Below are 22687 nucleotides of genomic sequence, written 5' to 3'. Positions count from 1 at the left end.
TAACCAATAGGCTACGGAGACGGTATTAATGCATGTACTCAATTGCAGATTCAGTGGGGATGGGGGGGGGGGGGGGGGGTCAGTCGTCCGTTTATACATTCTTAGTCAATATCGGGGAAAATACAATATTCAATTTCTGTTCTGAAGGAGGGGCGGATGTGGAAAGATTGAGACAATGAGTTTCTGTAATCAGAATTGTTGTTTCATAATGTTATAGTTCCTTTAAACAGTTTAAACGTTTTAGGACATCGAAATAAACAGACGCATGTTCAGTTTAAACATACTCTGTATACAACGTTCTCGTACTCCAGTGCGATGATGCTATGCATTATATTTATCATCCGACCTCTGATGAACAGGAATGACGACGTTTAAAAGCTATTATTTATACAATTATGATCATCTGACTGACTATCTGCCAAAACTTTTCTGTTTAAAGAGACTCTCTCATGTTTTAACACCAGACATATTTTTTTCTCGTAATGCATCTGAACACTTATATTTATTTTACTCCTTGGTACTGAATTTGCAGAAATAATAGTAACCAGGTTGATTTTCTTTTATACTTCAATTGCATTTTTAAAAAAAAGATGGGAGCAAGCCCATGCCGGTGCAGATAACACATACTCGAAGATTATGTCAATCAATTGATTGTGCAACAGCCTTTTGTTGAATCGCGTTTCAAAGACTATATATTTTAGCACATATCAACATTTAGGGTTCCAGCCATCAATAGCTTAGCTTTAACACTTAGTTTGATTCACAATACTTTATTTCGTAATAACAAGCTATAAAGTCCAAGTAAAAGATGCATTTTCAAAACCCTTTACGCTTCACTTAAATTCACTCAAATACTCAAGTGAGAAAGATTTAAAAAAGTATGTCATAAACATATCCCTTTAGCGGCTGAGGAAGCCGGTCCAAACCATTCACATACTAAAAAACTGAGTTTCTTAATATATAAATCTCTAATAAATTTGCCAAATAAAATTCAACTTGGGTGAACAATTATAAAAAAAATAATCTATTTTATGTATTGCAACATATTTATAAAAAGATAAAGTCAATTGAATCAAATGAATATTTTCAATGTACTTTCTTTCCCGCGGTAAGTGGACTTTTCATCTTACTCCAACAAGTGAGGAGTATGGTTGATTCTCTTCGTGACTGAAATCAACATTTTTAAACACTTGGTGTATTTCAAATCTAGTCCATATAAACATCCCCTTTAGATTCTTTGACGATTGCATTTTCCATGGGAGATCACTGCGTAGGATAATCATACAAGTGTTGTTTAGCCACACTGTGGTTTCAATAATGTCAGGGGCGTAGCTACCCCTCTATTCATGTGGATTCATAAATGTGCTGGGGGGTTCGGGGGCATGCCCCCCCTCAGAAAATTTTGAAAACCATGGTGCAATCTAGTGCATTCTGGGCGTTTCGATGTGCATTATTTTGTACTGGAAAATAACCAGTTTTTGGATCATGTAGTCAAATTCGCATACTGCTACTTCAGTGGTTTTTTTTTCAGAACCATGTTTTTTCAGCCGCGTATTCACGTATAGGTGGCTACACGCCTGTATGTTGTGCATATGAATGTATAATTTGGTTTATATGATGCATCCTTAATGTAACACCTCCTTGCTGCTACACCAATAGAAACTTCATTGAATATTAGCAGTAAAAGAACTAGCACTGACGTTCCCAATTTTCGTCTGGGTCATTTAAATAATAGAAAACAAATTACAAGATAAACAAATTTGTTTTGACTTCTTTAATGAATTATATAAACACATTGTACAAACATATCATGACACTTTTAAACAAAAAGTATGGCTGTCAATTAAACAGTATGCTAGCTTTAAAGATTGAGGCAAACCATTGGAATTTTACAGCGGACTTAAAAAGGTGTATTTAAAACTGCAATCTCACTAATTGATCGTTTTGACTACCGGCACTCTTTTATTGTTGGTCTATAAATAGACCATTTTTTGCATAGACCCAATTTTAAGTGATATAAGACTGCTGAAATAAGATCAGATTGCATTTTGTCATATTTATGGCTAAAATGATGTTTTATGGGTATAGTAGCATTACGAACAATTTAATGTAAATGAACTTTTCGGCAGTCTTACCAAACATTTTTGATTGGTTCTATTGTGAATTATCTAATATGACTGAATTAAAGGAATGATAACCAAATCAGCTTTTGAGACAAAATTTTTAAAGTGTCTAAAATGACAATCTGTGAAAGTGCAGCTTTAAGTTTTGATCATTTACCCATTGTTAAATTATAAATAACTGTTTAAAAGGTCTCATGTACAAAATAAGATAATAATTTTCATACAAATATCTAAAATTGATTAAAATAATAAAGTACCATTAACATATTTCTTAATAGTGCTGTTTCTCAACTGACAAAACCATTCAAAGCCATCATTTCAACTATGAAGTTATTTTTAACTTTCAACTTTTTTATAGCATATATGCAACAAAATATACCAAAAATACAAGCCATGAACAATATGATTGTTTAACTTGCATTGTCCTTGACCTTTTAAAATGACCATTTTCCTGTTTTGTCTATTTGTAAGTTGTGCCCTGGGGAATGAAGTATGACTGTATGAATCACAAAAAGCAATAAAAACACTAAAAAAAATCCCCCATTACCCCTGTAATTTCTAATACAGCAGTAAAATCAAGCAATGTTCAAGATTGATTGTGCTGCCAAATCAAAAACATGTTTGCCAAAACATTTAGAGCTGCATTCTCACAGATATACCGTTTTAACAACTTTTGTTTTGTCTTGGAATGAGCAAATTTTTGCGTAAATATCAGCAAACCAATGGTAAAAGCTTGCTGACAAAACATCAAATCCCAGATTTCATATTTCCTTCGAAGATTAATGTTATTTAAGAAAAGTGCATAAAACATCAATGTTTTAACTTAAATAAAAAAGTCTGCAATTGAATTTTTTGTCAGTAGTCTTATATTACTGGTTTCCATGCATTTTTCGCAAAGACTGGATGGTACCAATCCAAAACAAACAAAAGGGCCTATGCACTACTGGCTGGGTTTGTGTGGTCAACATCACTGTTTTCGAAAAGAACCAACCCCTTATGGGTATCTGAATACTCAAAACTGAAGACTGTATCATATTCGCAAGCATTTATTACAAAATAGCATTTTTTATACTATCAAGGCCCATCATCTAATAATTTCAAGGCCAATAATCCAGGAAACATGGGCAGATCAGGTTTTTGAAAGGAACTGAGCTCTAATGGATATACTGGACAAGTTTCATCAAGATACAATCAAAACTGAAGACTGTATCGTGTTACCGAGCAATTGTTTACTGACACACTATTTTTTTTTATTATCAAGGCCCATAATCTTGGCATGCATGGGCGGATCTGGCTGGTTTTCGAAAGGAACCGAGCTCATATGGATATGTAGATACTGTACAAGTTTCATTGAGATACAATCAAAAAGGCTGTATCATGTTAACGAGCAATTGCCTACTGACACACTGATTTTTGTATACTATCAAGGCCCATAAACTAGGCATACATGGGCGGATCTGGCTGGTTTTCGAAAGGAACTGTAGGCTGTATCATGTAAACGAGGATTGTTTACAGACGCACATACTACGTACACATTACCATCGCATAAGCTCTTTTGGCCTTTGGCCAGTAGAGCTAAAAATGAAAACAGTTGTCAAACTAGAAATGTGTCCATAGGACACGGATGCCCCCACTTTTTTGTCACAGAAAATAAGCCATAATGATTATTCAGGATAATCTGAGGGCCCTAACTCCTAAATGATTAAAGCGATTTCCATGGCTATCGAACTTGATCAAGATATTATGGTCACAAACATGTGTTAAAAGTTTGGTGAGGATTGGACAAACAGTTTTCAAGAATTAGATCGGAAACAATCTTCGGGACGTATTTTTCAAGTCTTTTTTTGCAAATAAAGGGCCGTAACTCCTAAATGACAAAAGCGATTTCCATGGCTATCGAACTTGATCAAGATATTATGGTCACAATCATGTATGTAAAGTTTGGTGAGGATTGGACACATACTTTTCAAGAATTAGATTGGAAACATATATTTTTGAAGTATTTTTGGCAAAAAAGGGCCGTAACTCCTAAATGACTGAAGCGATTTCCATGACTATCGAACTTGATCAAGATATTATGGTCACAAACATGTGTTTAAAGTTTGGTGAGGATTGGACAAACGGTTTTCAAGAATTAGATCGGAAACAATCTTCGGGAATTTTTGGCAAAAAAGGGCCGTAACTCCTAAATGACTAAAGCGATTTCCATGACTATCGAACTTGATCAAGATATTATGGTCACAAACATGTGTTTAAAGTTTGGTGAGGATTGGACAAACGGTTTTCAAGAATTAGATCGGAAACAATCTTCGGGACGTACGTACGTACGTACGTACGTACGGACAGACGTACGTACGGACAAGGGCAACCCTATATATGCCGCCACTTTGTGGGGGCATAAACATCCAAAGTGTGAGAGTGCATCTTTAACATTTGAAAGTAACTCTGTTTGCCTCATGCCCCTAAACAAGGTTTAATCATATTATATGAGCAGTGGGCTTGTCCCTGTATTTTTTATTGTATGATTGCAGTAATGGATACTGGTCTCATTACCTTCTGACAATTTTTCATCAATTTTAAGGAAACAGAAAACACATATTAAGCTCATATAACGCTGTACAAATTTAATCTATTTCATTACGTTGAGAAATAGTCCCTAAAAATATTAATTGTGGAAACATATCTTATTTAAATACATACAGGAAATCGTGACATCATTTACCAATTTAGTATGAAAAATGCAGTTTCCTGATATTTGAATAGTGGTTCTTTATTTAAGCATCTCAATTCATTCAACATACACATAGTATGTATCAAGTTTCAAAGGAAACCAAATCATTGTAACAATTGTTTTCAAAGCAAATATTCACACTCTTGACAAACTTCTCTTCCTAGTTTCAACCTTGAGACTTTTTGATGAGTCTGCACCTTCCCTCCTCTTATACAGTGGCTTCAAGCAATAAAGCTAAAAGCTCAAGTTGCACAGAGCTGGTAAACAAGACTGCTGTGTTGATAGTTAGTTGACAAACTGCACACTTGATGCCATAAATCATGTCCATCAACCTCTAGAATAAAGAAATGATGCAGCACAGAATTGATTTCAATTGGACCTCTCTGTACTTTCATCCCCTAAGGCCTTGTTGTAGTCAAAGACTATGTCTTAGTGTGCAGTGCGTGATCTTGAGAAGCCTAAATCTGCTCGTCTGAGGAAGTAAGTCTGGCAGAGTGTGAAACTCCTGTCTACTCATATGCTATACGCCAGTGATCTATGTCTTCTTGTGTGTGCCCAACCATCACCTGAAGAGAATTTAGAGGAAGTTAGTGCTTGATTACAAGTTAATGTGACAAAACAAGGTCTTTTATTTATGCCACCAAGATCTAGTATTCCAAGTGTCATATCTTGTATGTTAACTCAAAGCAATTGAGCATAAACTGTTTGGTAATTTATTTTAAGTCACTGCTTCCACTTATACTATCAGTAATATTGAACATGAACCGACTGACCCAAATATTATTCTAAATATTTTTATGTGCAGAAACCATAATCCTATTAACCCAAAAGTAATCCAATTGTATGTCTTCACAAAACATTTTACAACAATATTTGTCAATTTAACTCAAATTATTGTTTTTTTGTCAGACAAACACAGAGATGGCCCTATATATATTGCTCACCAGATTTGAGAAAGGATTCTAAATTAGTTATTGTTTGAACACTTACTGGACACTTTTGGTCTGACTTTATAATGCAGCTGGTGAAAATATTAAATGTCCCTTTATAATGGGCTTACAAAAACATAAAAAAAAATGTATTTGTTTAAAAATTACAAAGGGCCATAATTCTTACAAAATAAGTTTGTATTGAGCAGAATAAAAAGGCTTTGCCTAAAATACAACCTCAGAACTATATTTACAAGTAAAACAAAAAAATCTACAACTTGAAATATGTTTGCTATATCTGGTTTTGAGAGAGAATGATCAGAAGAAAACATCACACATTCACAATCATATTAAAAAATTATTTAGTTTTTTTTTTAATAAATTCTATTTCAAAAACACTGCAAAAGACAAGACACTTACATTCAATTTCTTGATTTAATACATTGATGATTATCAATTCTCATGAAGCGAGATGGGTCTTACACTCTAACCAGTGCAACTTGCATGTTCTTAGTTGCTCAGTTATTACCTTTTTTAAATTTCTCCTCTTGATCTGAGCCACGCCAAAATGATGGGAGATGCTTTTGTTGTCTTTTCCATCAGAATGTATAGCACCTCTGTGTTTCTGTTTATCTCCTGAAACAGTAATAGTTTATTAATAATAATAACAATAATAATAATTAGTGACTTTTATTGGAATTATTTTCACCGCTTGTGCCTTGCACATTGGGGAACAAAATTGACTCTCGGAAAAATACAAATTGGACAGGCCAACATCGATAATATATTGGTAAAATATACATATTTTATTTATAACAGTATGCAGTTGTTGTTTTTTCAAATCCTACATAATTATATTATCAATGATATTTCATAATACAATATAATTTATATAAAAATTGAAATAACACGACATGGTTGTTGACAGAACATGAACAAATAAATGTGTAAGACTACTACTTTATGGGGTGTAAATAACTCAGGGCTATATTTCACTTTAGGGACATTTGAACACTTTTGGTGAAGATCCACTACCACACCCACTACTCCCCCCCTTCTGAAACCATATTTTTTATGGATCAACATATGGTAAAGGAATTTGACAGATGGTAACCTTAGGAACATTTCTGTGACATTATTTTGAAAACAGGCCAGCAGGATCTGAGGAGAAGATTTTTCCATTTAGACATATAGCGAAAAGTAGCTTGCACCCTACAGCAAGTTTTTTTATGAATCAATATCCGGTAAAGAAAATTCATACAGGGTATTGAAACATTTTTTTTGCTTCATATGAAGATAACTTAACTAGCTCTTCATCATATTAAATAAAAATTAGCACAGTCTATGCCGCACACACAGAGCCCCGCATTTGATCTTTTACCAAAGTTTGATTGAGAGTTTAGTTTCTTGGCACACTATGAAAAGTCTTTACAGGTATATTAAAGCTGCACTCTCACAGATTGATCGTTTTGAAAAAGTTTTTTTTTTTTATCTTGGAATGAGCCACTTTATGCGAAAATGAATGGAAACCAGTGATATAAGAGTGCTGACAAAAAATCAGATCACCGATTTTAATTTAAAAAATGGATACTTGTGCATTTTTCTTAAACTGTTAGTAATGCTTTATGCCATTAAAATTAGTTTAGTCAGATCTTATGTCAGCAGTCTTATATCACTTATAGCAGATATTTTGGCAAAAAATTGGCTCATTCAAAGACAAAAAATAAAAGATTTGTCAAAATGGTAAATCCGTGAGAGTGCAGCTTTAAAGTGTTTGAGAAAAGTAATCATCTTATCAACACCGGTAAGAAAACAAATACAGGGCTCTTTGCAGCTGTATAGTCTGTCCTTTAGTTATTTCAAAATGGTGAAGAAAAATAAAAGTTGTCTTCTGTTTTAACTTTTAAGTCATTCAAAGGAATATTGCCTACTGTTGCAGCATTTGTGACTGCACATATCATGTGATATACACACACTGATATATAACAAAACCAAGTTCATTTGTCTCAGTATTTGCCAATTTTGGGCTTTCACTTCTTGAACATGTTTTGAGTTTTAGTGATCTGAATAGGCTAATGTTTTTTTATGACAATGATGCAGGTGATCTAAAACATATTTTTTTCATCAAAAGATCCAGGAATGAACAAATATTTTTTGTGTGAAAAAACAACAGTTCAATTCATTTTTTTATGTAATTTAGTTAAAAACAAAACTTATTTAAGTTAACTATATATATCTCTATATAATTCTATTATTTATTCCACAGAATAATAATTTTATTCCAACAGCAAATTTTAATGATATGCTTTTTTCAACCATTCCAATTTATTTTGTCAATAAGATCATTTAAACTTTTAGCAGGCAAATTGACTATATTTAATAAATATCAGTAGGAAAATGACCAACTAAGATCTTAATTATACACAGTAAAGACAGTTACCATGACAATACTTGGTGCTTTTAGATGAAGGCAAAGATAACAGTCAAAGAGTTGCTACTGAAAAATTTCTTATCAAAATTTGATCAGGGTCAGTAGCCTTCAATGATATATTGTCATGGACCTATAAACTATGGTTTATAGGTCCGTGATTTATGTATATTGAATTAAAAATAAATAAAAATGTACATTAATTTTACTATATTCTTCTTTATATCTTAAATTCTGAACAATACAATTTTATTGTTTTATATGTCACTGAATGCATGACTTGTGTTCTTTTTTAGTTGCTAAACTTTTAATACTAACATGCCACACATATATATTAATGTTTTATGCAGTTTTCTTAAATCGTTAGTAAGGCTTAAGCCATTAATTATTAATTTCTGACCGAAATATGCCAATCTTTGATGTTAGCTTTTGTCAGCAATCTTCAATCATTGATTTGCAGATATTTACCAAAAATTTGCTTTTTCCAAGACAAAAATAAAAAAACAGTTGTAATATTGGTAAATCTGTGAGAGTGCAGCTTTAATTTATTATAATTTGGCGATTAATTCACGTTTACATATCATATATGTGTTTCAAGAAATGGAACTTGATTGGATATTTTAAATATCAAAATATATATTTGATAATCCTATTTGAGTGTCAACAATTATTAAAGTGTGTCAACGTTAATATACCATCCTCCACAGCTCCAACCCTGAAGAACACTCGCACAATATTGTCCCCCACCGCCACTAAGGAAAGTCCCAATAAAATTTAAAACATATTGACCTTAAAACTACTTGTGAATAATAATTTATAATTAATATACTGTCATTTAAACCTTAAAGTTGTTGAAATTATAATAGCTGCATTTTCCACATACTAATAAGTCATTTAAATAGTATAATTCTAGGCACCACCATACTTGTAAGTTTTCTTTTTCTAAGTCTAAATTTAAGTTACTATGAAATGGCCTTATTTATTGCTTTTCCTATGTATTGAATGACTTCGTTCTTTGAAAAAAAGCCTTTTCATTGTTTTTATGATCCTTGTGGGAAACAGTGACACCATTCTGTGTATATCATAAACTTGTCAGACACTTTTAAATCTCCCCACAGTAGGACTGCAGAAAAAACCTTGACACTACCTAGTACAGAAAAGATGCTACACTAAATATTAAAAGTTGTAAATTTCTGGTTCTCAAGCTCTTCAAATTTGTTTAAATTATTACATATAGCTCGATATTTTTAGAATCATTCAATTCTTAAATTATTATCAAAGTGAAGAGTTTGATAAAGATTTAATTTAATACTTTCAATCAATAGCCTTTTTGATACTATAAAATCTATTACTTTAATTATTTTTCTTCCAGAAACCATTCCCTTATATTATAAGAAATTGTTCAATGAGGGTATGATTAAGTAAAATCTCCTATTATAAAGAGTACCATATATATTCATAAAAGAAACACAACTTTCACTGCACTACAATTAAAAAGACAAAGCATTTGCAAAGCAAAGTAGAACATTAGGTCTCTGACTAACTGATACATTCACTTAATCATATGACTGAAAATTTTCTTTCTAAAATTTCTTTTTCTCAAGTTCTTCAACTTTCTTTAAAAATTCTAAAATGGAAAATATGACATATATATCTCTACTTCAAGAATAAAAAAATAAATAAAAAAAATCTTTTTCAGGTAAAGAGTATGATTTAGATTTGAATTTTAACAACTTTTTTATGTAAAATCTATTATTTTTCATTGCCTTCATTCTTAAAGCAAACCCCTTAAATTTCCATTTCCAAAATCTCCAATTATAAAGTAAATAAGCAAAGCAATTATTTAAACATAAAATGATATGATGATGTAATAAGAAATGCTAACAGCAATATGGGATTTTATTTACATTTAGAAATGGGATCAAAGATGACACTTGACATTCTAAATGAACGAGAATGCTTAGAAAATATACAGAATTATGGAAGAGTTTTGTTTCTTAATGACACAAATTCAAAGTAATGTTCCTTTCTTGATTGGGTGGGACTAATTTAGCTCCGCCTAAAAATTGTTTTGTCATCAGATTAGGTATAACACACAATGTGATTGGATCAAAATCCTGATATATAATAAACTCTGAATGGAGGCATCCAATCAAAATCTAGTAATATTTCCATTTGTTTCCAATTGATTGCACCATCAGTGATTTACACAGTCAGTGATTTATGGCCTTTTAACTTGTAATGGTCAAGTGGCAAGTGCATATATGACTTATGTTAAATCATGTTTTAAGAGCTAATAAGAATTTTAAAGTCTCAGCTATGTGACAGAAAATTAATACCAAAATCTTTTTTTGAATTGTAGTAACTGATTCTTTTGCATTTGATGAGGTCAGACATTTTAAGATATATATACTATTCAGTGGATATGTGTTGATCAAGCATTTAACCCTTTAGCGCATGTATACGAGATAGGCCGACATAGCTCATTACCAGATGTATACGCATTTGGCCGACCGTATCCATTACTGGATGTAAACGCATGGCCCGCATATTTCAATAGGGTCATTTCAATATTTCAATTTTGCATCTTTCTTTTTGTAAACAATATCCCGGATGTTTATAAAATTAAAGTTTAACCTTTTGTGTATTGATTTTCCCTTGAAAATATCGTCTGCTAAATTGAGAAGGTGTTTATACTCCCAATCGCAGGTGTGATATCCCATTGTGACGTAATAAGACCACGAGCTAAGTACTGTATGGAATTTCCCCCAAATTCATTGATGCGTAAATCATTAAATATATTACGTCAGTTTTCAGTTTACCATTAAAATCAATTGAGATTATATTTACTTAAAGGTAATATTTTGTTTACAAACAAAAGAAACAATTAGTAAATGAGAAAATGATGGGTAAATTTTCTGTGAAGCTTATATAATGTCCATCATAGTTTTGGCTGTAATATAGGTCATGTGCAAGCGCTTTGTTTGATCTAGATCTTTTTATTCATACCGGAAAATCATTTATCGGCTTTCTTTTTTTGTAAACAATTTTATGGGGTAATAAAGTTAAACAGACACCTTGGACTGGATCTCTCAGCTGGATGACACCGGATATTCCTGATATATTTCTGTGTATTAATACACAAGAACATAAATTGTCGGCTTTTTAATCCAGATGGGTCTTTTTTATGATAGGGGTAATAAAAATTAGATCGATCCCAGCATTTTATTACCCTTTGATTTAATGCAATTATGACATTTCAAAGAAATGTTACAAATCCATCTTAAAAATACATTCTTAGCTGAAATAAAATAATTTAATACTTCATCATTGACACCATTTATTAGATAATTAAATTATCTATAAAAAATGAATTCACATAAAAAAGATTTGGACACAATTATTTGGAGTAACATTGATTTTAAGGTCATACTGCTGTATTCATTTTCTGATTTTCAAATATCCAGAGAAGTACCTATGCAGATAAGGACTGCTTATCAGTAAGATGGCTATTGACTGGGAGGTGTAATCTGGCCACTTGTCTATGTGCTAAAGGGTTAATAACATGCCACAAAGCAGAATATTTATTAGGTAATTTTTTTTTTACTTCAGACCCTGGGGCAAGTTTGGAGAGTTGCACAGAATGCTTAAAGAACTAAAGTGTTGGGAATCAGTTCCTGTTTGCAGTGTGTGTAAACCACGTGATAAATTGCGTCATAAATGCTACGTCAGAAGGCAATATTTTGATTTAAAACAAGAGGGCCAAATGGCCCTGAATTGCTCACCTGTCATATATTGCACAGATTTTTTAAGTTTTCACTATAACACATATAGAGAAAACCCATCAGCCCCAGGGTGTGGCCAATTTTGACCCCAGGGCCATAATTTGAACAAACTTTGTAGAGGTCCACTAGACGATGAATTATGCCAAATATCTAAGCTCTAAGCCACGTAAGTTCAGAGGAGATGATTTTTGAAGTTTTCACTATAAACATATAGAGAAAACCCATGACCCCCCAGGGGGCGGGGCCAATTTTGATCTCAGGGCCATAATTTGAACAATCTTTGTAGAGGTCAACTAGACGATGAATCATTCCAAATATCTAAGCTCTAGTCCAAGTAAGTTCAGAGGAAAAGATTTTTGAAGTTTTAACTATAAACATATAGAGAATACCCTAACCCCCCGGGGCGGGGCCAATTTTGACCCTAAGGCCATAATTTGAACAATCTTTGTAGAGGTCCACTAGACGATGAATCATGCCAAATATCTAAGCTCTAGTCCAAGTAAGTTAAGAGGAGAAGATTTTTGAAGTTTTAACTATAAACATATCGAGTATACCCATGACCCCCCGGGGCGGGGCCAATTTTGACCCCAAGGCCATAATTTGAACAGTCTTTGTAGAGGTCAACTAGACGATGAATCATGCCAAATATCTAAGCTCTAGTCCAAGTAATTTCAGAGGAGAAGATTTTTGAAGTTTTAACTATAAACATATAGCAAATACCCATGACCCCCCGGGGTGGGGCCAATTTTGACCCCAGGGCCATAATTTGAACAAACTTTGTAGAGGTCAACTAGACGATGAATCATGCCAAATATCTAAGCTCTAAGCAACGTAAGTTCAGAGGAGATTTTTGATTTTTTCACTATAAACATATAGAGAAAACCCATGACCCCCCGGGGCGTGGCCAGTTTTGACCCCAAGGCCATAATTTGAACAATTTTTGTAAAGGTCTACTAGACGATGAATCATGCCAAATATCTAAGCTCTAGTCCAAGTAAGTTCAGAGGAGAAGATTTTTGAAGTTTTAACTATAAACATATAGAAAATACCCATGACCCCCCGGGGTGGGGCCAATTTTGACCCCAGGGCCATAATTTGAACAAACTTTGTAGATGTCCACTAGACGATGAATCATGCCAAATATCTAATCTCTAGACCAAGTAAGTTCAGAGGAGAAGATTTCTTAAGTTTTCACTATAAACATATAGAGAAAACCCATGACCCCCCGGGGCGTGGCCAATTTTGACCCAAGGGCCATAATTTGAACAATCTTGGTAGAGGACTATTTGGTGATCCTAACTACCAAATATCAACGGCCTAAGCTTTGTGGTTTGGAAGAAGAAGATTTTTAAAGTTTTTCCTTTTGGTTGCCATGGCAACCAGAGTTCTGCATGGAATTTAATTCTTTGAACAACTTTGATAGAAGACCACCCAAGGGACATCCTTATGAAGTTTTATTAATATTGGCCCAGCGGTTAAGGAGGAAATGTCTTAAGTAAATTGTTGACGGACGACGCACGATGCATGCCGGACAAAAGGCGATCACTAAAGCTCACCTTGTCACAAAGTGACAGGTGAGCTAAAAAGACTTTAAACAAAGATAACTTTACTATTTCTTCACCATTTTAAATGAAACAAAGCGCAGTCTACGCCACCTACGGAGCCTTGCTTTCGGCCATTTACCAGAGTTTGATTGCGAGTTTAATTGCTTTAAACACTTCGACAAACCTTTTCACAATACGGCCGTCAGACGGAGCACTGTCAAAACATGATTTTGAAAACGGGCGAAGCGTTTGATGAAACTAATGACTTTATCAAATGTCGGTAATAAAACAAATGCGGGGCTCTTTAAGCGGCATAGACTGCCCTTTGTTTCATTTATAATGGTGGTGTAAAGGAAAAGGTATCTTTAATTTAAGTGTTCATTTTAAGCAAAATGTTGCCTTCCGACGTAGCATATATGACGTAATTTATCACGTGGTATACACACACTGGTTTGACTATTGGTAATCGGTTCCACTCACGTTGCTGTTTATTAATAGAAGAAATATTTTTTGACAATACCTGGTACCGTACTTGTAATTTTATTCTTGTACAAAAACTCATCATCCTTTACTCTACTTATGTTAGGTAAAGGATTGAAAATATCTAGTTAGTGTATTTTATGGAATTATTTTTACCACCTGTACAATACAATTTGGGGAAAAAAGTTGACATTGGGAAAAATACAAAATCAGGCTTAAATATCTAATTTAGATTTTAATGGCAAAATATATCATCGAAATTGGAGTTCGGGATGAACAAGCCTGAATTATTACTCTATTGCTTGGCATATTTTTTTTTTCAAGCCCTGCTATATTAAATTCAGAATTAGAACAAGCCCCGGTGACATAATTTTCACCAGTGCAGGATTGTGGGCTTGTGCTAAAATATTCTATATACTACATGTTTTAAAGATTTTTATGCATATATTATTTTGTTAATTTATAGTAAGTCTTTTCAAGATTTTTTATTCATTAATGTTATGAAATCTCCACTTATCAAATTTGGAAAACATAAAATATGGTGAAAAATGGACAAGTTTTCACTAGGGAAGAAGGCAGTAAGGCAGTAAATTTCACCAAAAATCCCCACTATTAATGTTGTTGTTGCTTTAGCCATATTGTTAATGATTACAACTGAACAAAATTGACAAGATGAAAGAAGAAAAACTGATTTCAGGAACATACCAGTTATTTTTTCATTATAATTGATCATCAGAACATCACTAATTAGTATAGTCTATCTATATCATTATTAAAAAAAAAGAACAAGGAAATTATATTGATATAGTATATGAAAAATATTACTTGAAACTTAATGAAATCTCAAAACGCTGAAGTATAAGCAATAGTGTTGTGCCGAAGATCAGTTATAATCGACAATTGATCGGAAAGGCCTTCATCAGCGACAATCGATAGTGAAATTTGAACAATCGATTATAGAAACAAGAGACGTAACCACTACCGACTACCAGTTAAAAGATTGTCTTGAAAATATATTTTGTTTCAGGTCAATACATGTTAATGTTGAAATGTTCATGTGGTACTATGTTGTGTTATCTAGTCATATTATCATGTCAGTAGCTCACTACAGTACCTTATTACAAATTTTCTTTGTAATTTAACTGCAAAAGGATTGGTTCTCAACATCACACTTTTGTGGTTTTAAAATGTTACCGGTATTGTTTACTTCTTATATCATGTAATAATTTAGTTTTCTCATGTTCATGATTGTGACGAATCACTGTTTCTATGTACAATTGACTGGTGCAATAGTTAGCAACGGTCCCTAGACTTAACGAAATACGATAATTTACCGAAAGACGCATAAAATTACCGAAAGACGCATGAAAGTTACCGAAAGACGCCTTCTAGTGCATTTATTTTATTGTTTTTATATTAATATTATACAAATACATTACCAAACAAAATTTTAGAGAAAAATATTAAAATATAATGATGTAATAGGCAGGGGTGTAGAAATGGGCCGGAAGCCGGTAAAATAACCCGGTTACTTTAGCATCTTCACCCGGCTATTTATCCCCGCATCATCAAAAATAAAATCTGTTATTTTTTGTCATGTTTTTATGTTTACATAAGTTTAAAACCCTGATTGATGGTATTGTTTATTTTGGTTTCCACGCGTTCGGACTACAATGCACCGTTAGCTCGATTCGTGACGTCATTAGTCGCATCCCCCTCTGGGATGTTTTCAAGTTCTAGGTTTGGGTTTCCCAGCGTTCCGAATACAATAACATTGGCTCGATACATGACCTCATTAGTCGCATCCTCCATGGGGATGTTTTGAAGTTTATGATTAGCGAAGCAATAGAGGGTGAAAAAAAGAATTTTTTTTTTCCAGACACCAAAAAGCGTAGTAAGTTTGCAACATGAGCGTGTCTGTCCTTCTGTTAGTCCTATTACCATTTACGCAACATTCCTTTTTGTATACGAGTGTTATCCGGATGTTTAACAAAATGAAACAAGCTTGCGGTGATGTCACTGCTAAAAATAATCCATTATTTTGATGAATTTTACATGTACCTTTGGCGAAATTTCGTACGCTTTTAATAAACGTCACAAAGTGTCCAGATATTTCTTTTGGTTGTTATTAAAACGGAATTAGCTAGCTGCAGGTGAGATATCTAGAACCACAGAAAATGAAGTTAAATGTTTAATTTTCAGAGGATCACAGAGATTCAGTGGCTGAAAGTATATAAGTGGTAGAGAAGAAGGTACACATACGATTAGGAGGGAATTGCTAGCAAATGGCAAGGCATGCGGTCTGGAATGTTATAATAGTATCCTGAATCTGAATTTGACAGTTATTTGGTTTATTAGTTGGCCCTCACTGGTCGGGGGTGGAGGTGGGGTCGGGGGTGGGGGTGGGGTAAAACTCAGATCAGTGGGGTAGTTCTCAGATTCAGTATCATATTCAAGTACAGAAGTTTCCCTGTTTCCTAAATGTTACAAAATAAACATGCACCAGAACAGTTCAACACTAGAAATTTTGGTTAAAAAGGGGTTAAATTCAATCCCACAAGGGGCATTGGCCCCTAACTGGGGAAGGACACCCAGACTACCCCCCCCCCGCCTACTTTTGGGATCTTCCCTGCTACTTCAAAACATTTCTACACCCCTGAATAGGCAGTTGAAATTTCAGTGTTCGAGATCGAATTCCGCGTGCCGACTCGCCAACCGAAAGACAAATAAAAGCTTCCAAAATAATCAATTATTCCAATTAATGATGATCTCATAATATTCATATAACTAAAACACACTCATAAAAATGAAAAAGTTCATGAAAATATTTACTTCTTGTTCAATTGAATAAAGACAATATGTCAGTGAAATAGTTGTCTCCCTTCGCAACCGAAAGACGATTTAACGCAGGTAAAAATAACTTATTAGTTGTTGTATTATGAAAATGATTATGAATTTGGATTCAAATAATAGAATTTATATTCTTATGGAAATGTTAGATCAATAAACAGCATTTGAAAGTATTTGGAATATACTTGAAACATTGCCTTTGAAATAGGTCGAAAATGTCGCTTAAATCATTTTCTTTTAAACTAACTTAGATCTACAGTATAGTTCAGGGCTTTCAAATTTTAATTTTTGTTTATATGAAAATTGAAAAAAAGAGGTTTTTAAACAGCGAATTTCTCATCTTCAGATAAATTAGCTTACTTATGGACACTTATAACCAGACCACACCAAATACACAGAATCAGGCGATGTTTAAAACAACATAATTATCACCCGGTATATGACACCCCACAAAGTAGCGGCACGTTTTTTGGGGGACAGTTTGGTATTATTGAAAGTGTGTTTATTTGGGTAAACCCTTTTCGGCTCTGTGACACGTGTTGAGTAAATACCATAATAATTACGCATTAAAGGACCGCATTACGTGTACATTTATAATTGCGGGTGATTTTCACACAAATTGACGGCTTCATTTGAAGATTCATAAATAACAATCGCGAGTAAAAAGGTAAGTTATTGCTATGCAAGACCTTAAGTCATGGAGTGCCAGAAACCTCAAATTTGTTTGTAAATCGTGTGCATATAGTGGATTATCATATGATGCCGGAAACTCACAACCCCAATTTTCCGTCATGTTGACGATGATGTCTGTTGACATAAGCAACTTTGTACCAAACCATTTTGTACCTTTAGTAAATGATAGCCAAATCACTGAGTTTGAATTTGTAAACACGTGACAGTTACTTGTTACAAACAACTGTCCGTCAATCGCCGCTGCACTGGTGACCCCCCAATTTTCTTAGGCCCCATGTTCATACACGACCACAGTGATTTTGAAACATATAGTCACCTTTTTCATCACCTGATGCTCATATTGGTCATTGGAACTGACGATGAAAAGGCCTTGGTCAAGGCTATTGAACTAGTTTCCCAGATTTAACGACCCTGTAAGGAATGAGGCAATTCCCCCAAACTGGACAAACAACAATTGCGAGTCCATTAACCATGTCCTAAAACAAACTGTGGATTGGAGGTCACAACCATTCACAAAGTTTGTTCACCTGTCCAATGAGCAGTTGAAGGTCAATTCAAAGAGTTAATGTCTGCCATTGTAGGGATATGTACGTCAGAAGACTAGTCCAAATCCATTGCAGATACTGGAAATGCAGGCTATTATTTCTAATGCACCATGCTAAACCATAAAAAAATAAAGTATTTTAACATTAACTGTTTGATTTCAACGATGAAGACATGTACATAGTTAATAATAAATAATGCACATAATAATAAAACATTATTGTTTGTATGTCTGACACATTTGTTTGTAACACAAGGTGAATTTTCAATGTACATTTACCATAGCTTTTGTCATTAACATGTATATGTCTTTGTCAATGATCTAAATACATATTGTAAGTTAATCATTTTATTTTGTATTTGCAGCGTTCAATATTTCATGTAATTTTAGTATGTGTATGACTTATGTTTTATGCAGCCTTCCATGTTCGATGTTAATCAAATGTATGTGTCATGTATGTAGAGAAATGATGAAAAATAAAATAAAAATTTAGTATTAAGTTAACTGTATATATTTGTCATGTTCTTACTTCACCTTAAACATATCAATAAATCGTATTTCGGTTGAGAACAGGAGAATACTCTTATTGGCTAAATAAAGGAAATTCTTTTGTAAAAAAACTCATTATTTCTAGATATTATTTTATAATTTTTGGCTACAATGTGTAAAATCATCAAATATATATGAATATTAAAAATAAATACAATAGCAAGCGTCTTTCGGTAAATTTCTATCATGTTTACTCCAGTTTAACCATACTGTATCCATAATCGTCGTATTTCGGTTGACGACGGGAGATAACTCTATTTGACTAAAAAAGGGGAATTCTTTTGTCAATAAAGTCATTATTTCTAAATATTATTTTATAATTTTTGGCTACAATGCGTATAATCATTACAGGGCCCTCGATCGTCCAAAATTACCGCCGAAATTCGGCTGCCGTCCCCCCTCGAAAAAGTATCTTTTTTTCCCCCTTCAGAGCTGAAAATTCCCCCTAAAAATTGGTTTAAAAAATGCAAAAACATTGTCAATTTTTTTAAACTACGCGCCATTGTACGCTAGGGGAAGTAACTCGAATAATAAGTAGCGTTGTATCTAACGGTGTTAGTTCCCTTGCCAATGCGCATGCGCACTAATTCATTCCGTTGTTTACTTCTGTTTGTGAAAAATGTTGCACAATTCGAAATCATATCGATAAAAGTTAACGAAACAAACGGCGTTTTCATGTAAGAAGATTGACGTTCTTTTGAGGCAGCACGCAGGAATCAAGCAGGACTACCCAGCCATGGGATATCTAATGTTGGTCGGGGCTTTGATCCCGACCTCAACAGCAGTGGTCGAGAGAGTTTTCTCGTTAATGAATAGGCTGTGTACGCCACTTAGGGCTTCCATGTCCCAGAAGACGATTGAAGAGCTTATGAGGGTCGTCAGCATTGGAGAGGAATGTTTGACTGATGAACAATTGAACGAAGCCATTGCCTACTTCGGTAGAAAAAAAGATAGAATGGTTAAATTCTAAGTTGACTGTTCAAGTGATTGAATTGATGTGAAGTTGTTTGCAATGTTACTCAGTGATTAAAGATTGTTTTAAATGTATTATGTTTGTTTGAAACCTTTGTAGTTAACTATTAATACAAATTCCCCTATAATACAAATTCCCCTATTTTGGGAAAACGACACGAAAATTCCCCCTCAAAACGGCTGTGGGCCCCTTCCCCCGAAATAGAGTGAGGGCCCTGCATTATATATACAAGATTATTTAAAAATAAATGCATTAGAAGGCGTCTTTCGGTAACTTTCATGCGTATTTCGGTAATTTTATCTGTCTTTCGGTAAATAATCGTATTTCGGTAAGTCTAGGGACCCGTTAGCAATAGACTTGGCGTCAATTGAATTTAGTTTGAAGGATAAACAATAACACTTTTTTAACACTTTTTTACCTTTTTTTTTTTCAAAAAAATGATTGCAGTCAATTGTAACCATGGCCTCCCCAGGTCCGGGGAATAGTGGGATTTTCGGTTCAGCCAACCCCGGCTTTATAAAGCTACAATAATTAGCAATCAGGGATACTTTTTTTTATTATTTTGACATTTGTTATTAAAGTTAACTTGGGAGGAAAAGTGCGCCCGGTGTGGGGCTCGAACCCACGACCGCCGGAACACTAGCATGGTGCTCTAACCAACTGGGCTACCCGGGTGGGTGGCTGGTTCTAACCGACACTAACTACATTATGTATCCCTGTCTCGAGTCTGCCATAGTCTAAAAATCTTCAAAAGACTGAAGGCCATTTAGGTGGACTAACCCCCGCTTAAATTCCTTCCCTGCAGGAATGAACTGATGGTAAAATGTCCTCGCACCAAAGGGAACCTAGGTTACGCCCATTCCCGAAGAAATTTTGCGGGGAAAAAGCAGACAAAGCTTTGCGGAGTAATGTCACTATGTGGGGGGTGCGTGATCAAAAATAACAAACAATTCTTATCATTTAAACCATCATGAAAACAAACGGCATTTAGACTTACCATACAGTTGTCTTCAATAAGTCCATAGCCCAAAATTTTATGATTGTCCATTTCAATCCATTTTTTACACGAATGTTCGTCTGAGGTCACCGGAGTAGGTCCTACTTGATTTGATTATAAACCGGTTTAAGAAAATGTTCGTCTCCTACGCAGTAACCTCCCCTATTGTACAGTAGCAAATATAAAATCCATCACAAAATCTTCGCCTAACTCTCATAAATGTGATTTAAAAATATGTTAATATTTAATCAACGTGTTTAACGATATTCATCTTTGAAACATTATTACAGTATCTTTATCCTCCATTCACAAACACGTGGACATGATATTGATAAGCAAAGTACATGCGTATATTTGATAAACGAACAAAAACATGCAAACAGGTAGCAGGATGAAACAATATGAACAATATCATTCCTAATGCTTAGAACGTATACTTGATCAAAGATAATGACATTCAAGACATGAGTTTTTAAACTATCATGAATTGCGTGAAGGGCTATACACTTTTGCAAAAAAATACCCCTTGCAATAGTATTTGGATATATTTACTTCTTATTTATCAATGTAAAGCTATCATTCAGTTACGACAGGTGTTCAATGTAACTGAGCACAATTTAAGAGTGTAAACGAATTTCGTCACTGCTTTTAGCTACAGCTCCTAAACCCTGACAATAAGTGAACCGAGATAATGGCTCCTTTTCAAAGAATCATTTGAAATGGATGAATTCTGAAACAAAGAATGATTGTTGAGCTTATTTTTTACGAAGTATTAAGTCAATACACAATGTTATAGAACATTTATAAATAATATCACTGACTTATAAATAATTGTTTAACCTATACTGGTAATAGGTTCGTGATAGTGCTATCATACATATATGTACCCATTTCATATGACAAGAAAAATAACATACCGTGAGTGATGGAAACGAAATAATAAAAAGAAGCCACTTTTGCATAGGATAAAAGATACACATCGAAAGGTTTTTTTCTTTAAATTGGAGTGATCAAATTAAGTTTGTCACTAAGTCAACATAGTTTAATGTACCTACTGACAATATAAGATGGTGTTCTCTAACCTATTCGATTAACTGAAAGACACAAATTGAGCCCACCAGGAAATGAAAATTAGTAAGTTATTCTTTTTAAAAGTATTTAATATTTTCGAGCATCTAGGACCAGAAGGCTTCAGAAAAGGATAAATAATTCGCAAATCTGACGCAGTTGTATTTAAGATCACTGTTTTAGATTGCACACAACGTCACAAGTGAAAACACCGATGTAATACTCGAAATCAGGTAACATCTTGCAATGTTATTTTCTTGAATAATCTACAATATTAAATTAATGAGCAATAATATCATGACATGTATATATCACAACTTTATTTCTCCCCAGCAGATGTTATACGGTGAAAGTCTCCAACTGGTGATTCCTCCAACTTCTGTGATCACCAACTTCTGTGAAATCCAATTGGTGGCTTTTATCTATAGAAATTGACTGTGGAATTCTCCAATTGGAATTTTCCCCAATTGGAGAGCCGTTTTTACAAAATCATAATTTTTGATTATTTATTAGATTTTAATTATGCTTATGAATCTAGTACTACAGACATACATAGAAATGTAATTTTCTGTTCCAAATTGTAATATTTGATTTTTTTCAAATTGCTGATTTTTTCCCCCGTTTCGGCTCATATGGAAAATTCTCCATTTGGAGTTTGCCAAAACCCCGCGGGGGACCTAAAATCCAATTGGTGGCCAACGGGAGAAATCAATTTTGGAATTAAAATTTTCATATTTCTTAAAACTTTTTTTTTAATTTTACTTAAAATATTTCTTATTTAATGGGCAAACTTTCTATGTGTCGCTTTTGAAGTTGATATCTAAGATAATAAAAAAACTAAGTTTGCAAGTAAACCGGATTTGCAAACTTATACCGGATGCTGTTCAATGTGATTTCATGATATCAACATTATGTTTTCCACATTCATGACAACATCAAAATTGCCGATTAAACTCTAAAGTGGATATTTTGGATAATTTCTTAATTTGGTGC

The 22687-nt window shown here is 33.7% G+C and overlaps 1 protein-coding gene and 1 long non-coding RNA gene across 2 annotated transcripts in view; both read right to left on the bottom strand.

The window, feature by feature from the left end:
• LOC128233583 (uncharacterized) overlaps positions 1-22687 on the bottom strand; it is a 67736-nt gene that overhangs the window by 36357 nt on the left and 8692 nt on the right. The window lies entirely within an intron of this gene.
• Positions 1630-21048, bottom strand: LOC128233584 (uncharacterized). The gene is made up of 3 exons (XR_008260730.1): positions 20627-21048; positions 6313-6419; positions 1630-5420 (listed from the first exon to the last, which is right to left on the bottom strand). It is a non-coding gene; the product is annotated as an uncharacterized LOC128233584 (long non-coding RNA).

Source organism: Mya arenaria, chromosome 5 (assembly GCF_026914265.1).
Source record: "Mya arenaria isolate MELC-2E11 chromosome 5, ASM2691426v1".
In the NCBI taxonomy this organism is placed as follows: domain Eukaryota; kingdom Metazoa; phylum Mollusca; class Bivalvia; order Myida; family Myidae; genus Mya; species Mya arenaria.
The sequence above is the reverse complement of the archived record's forward strand: the minus strand, read 5'-3'. Positions and strand labels throughout refer to the sequence as shown.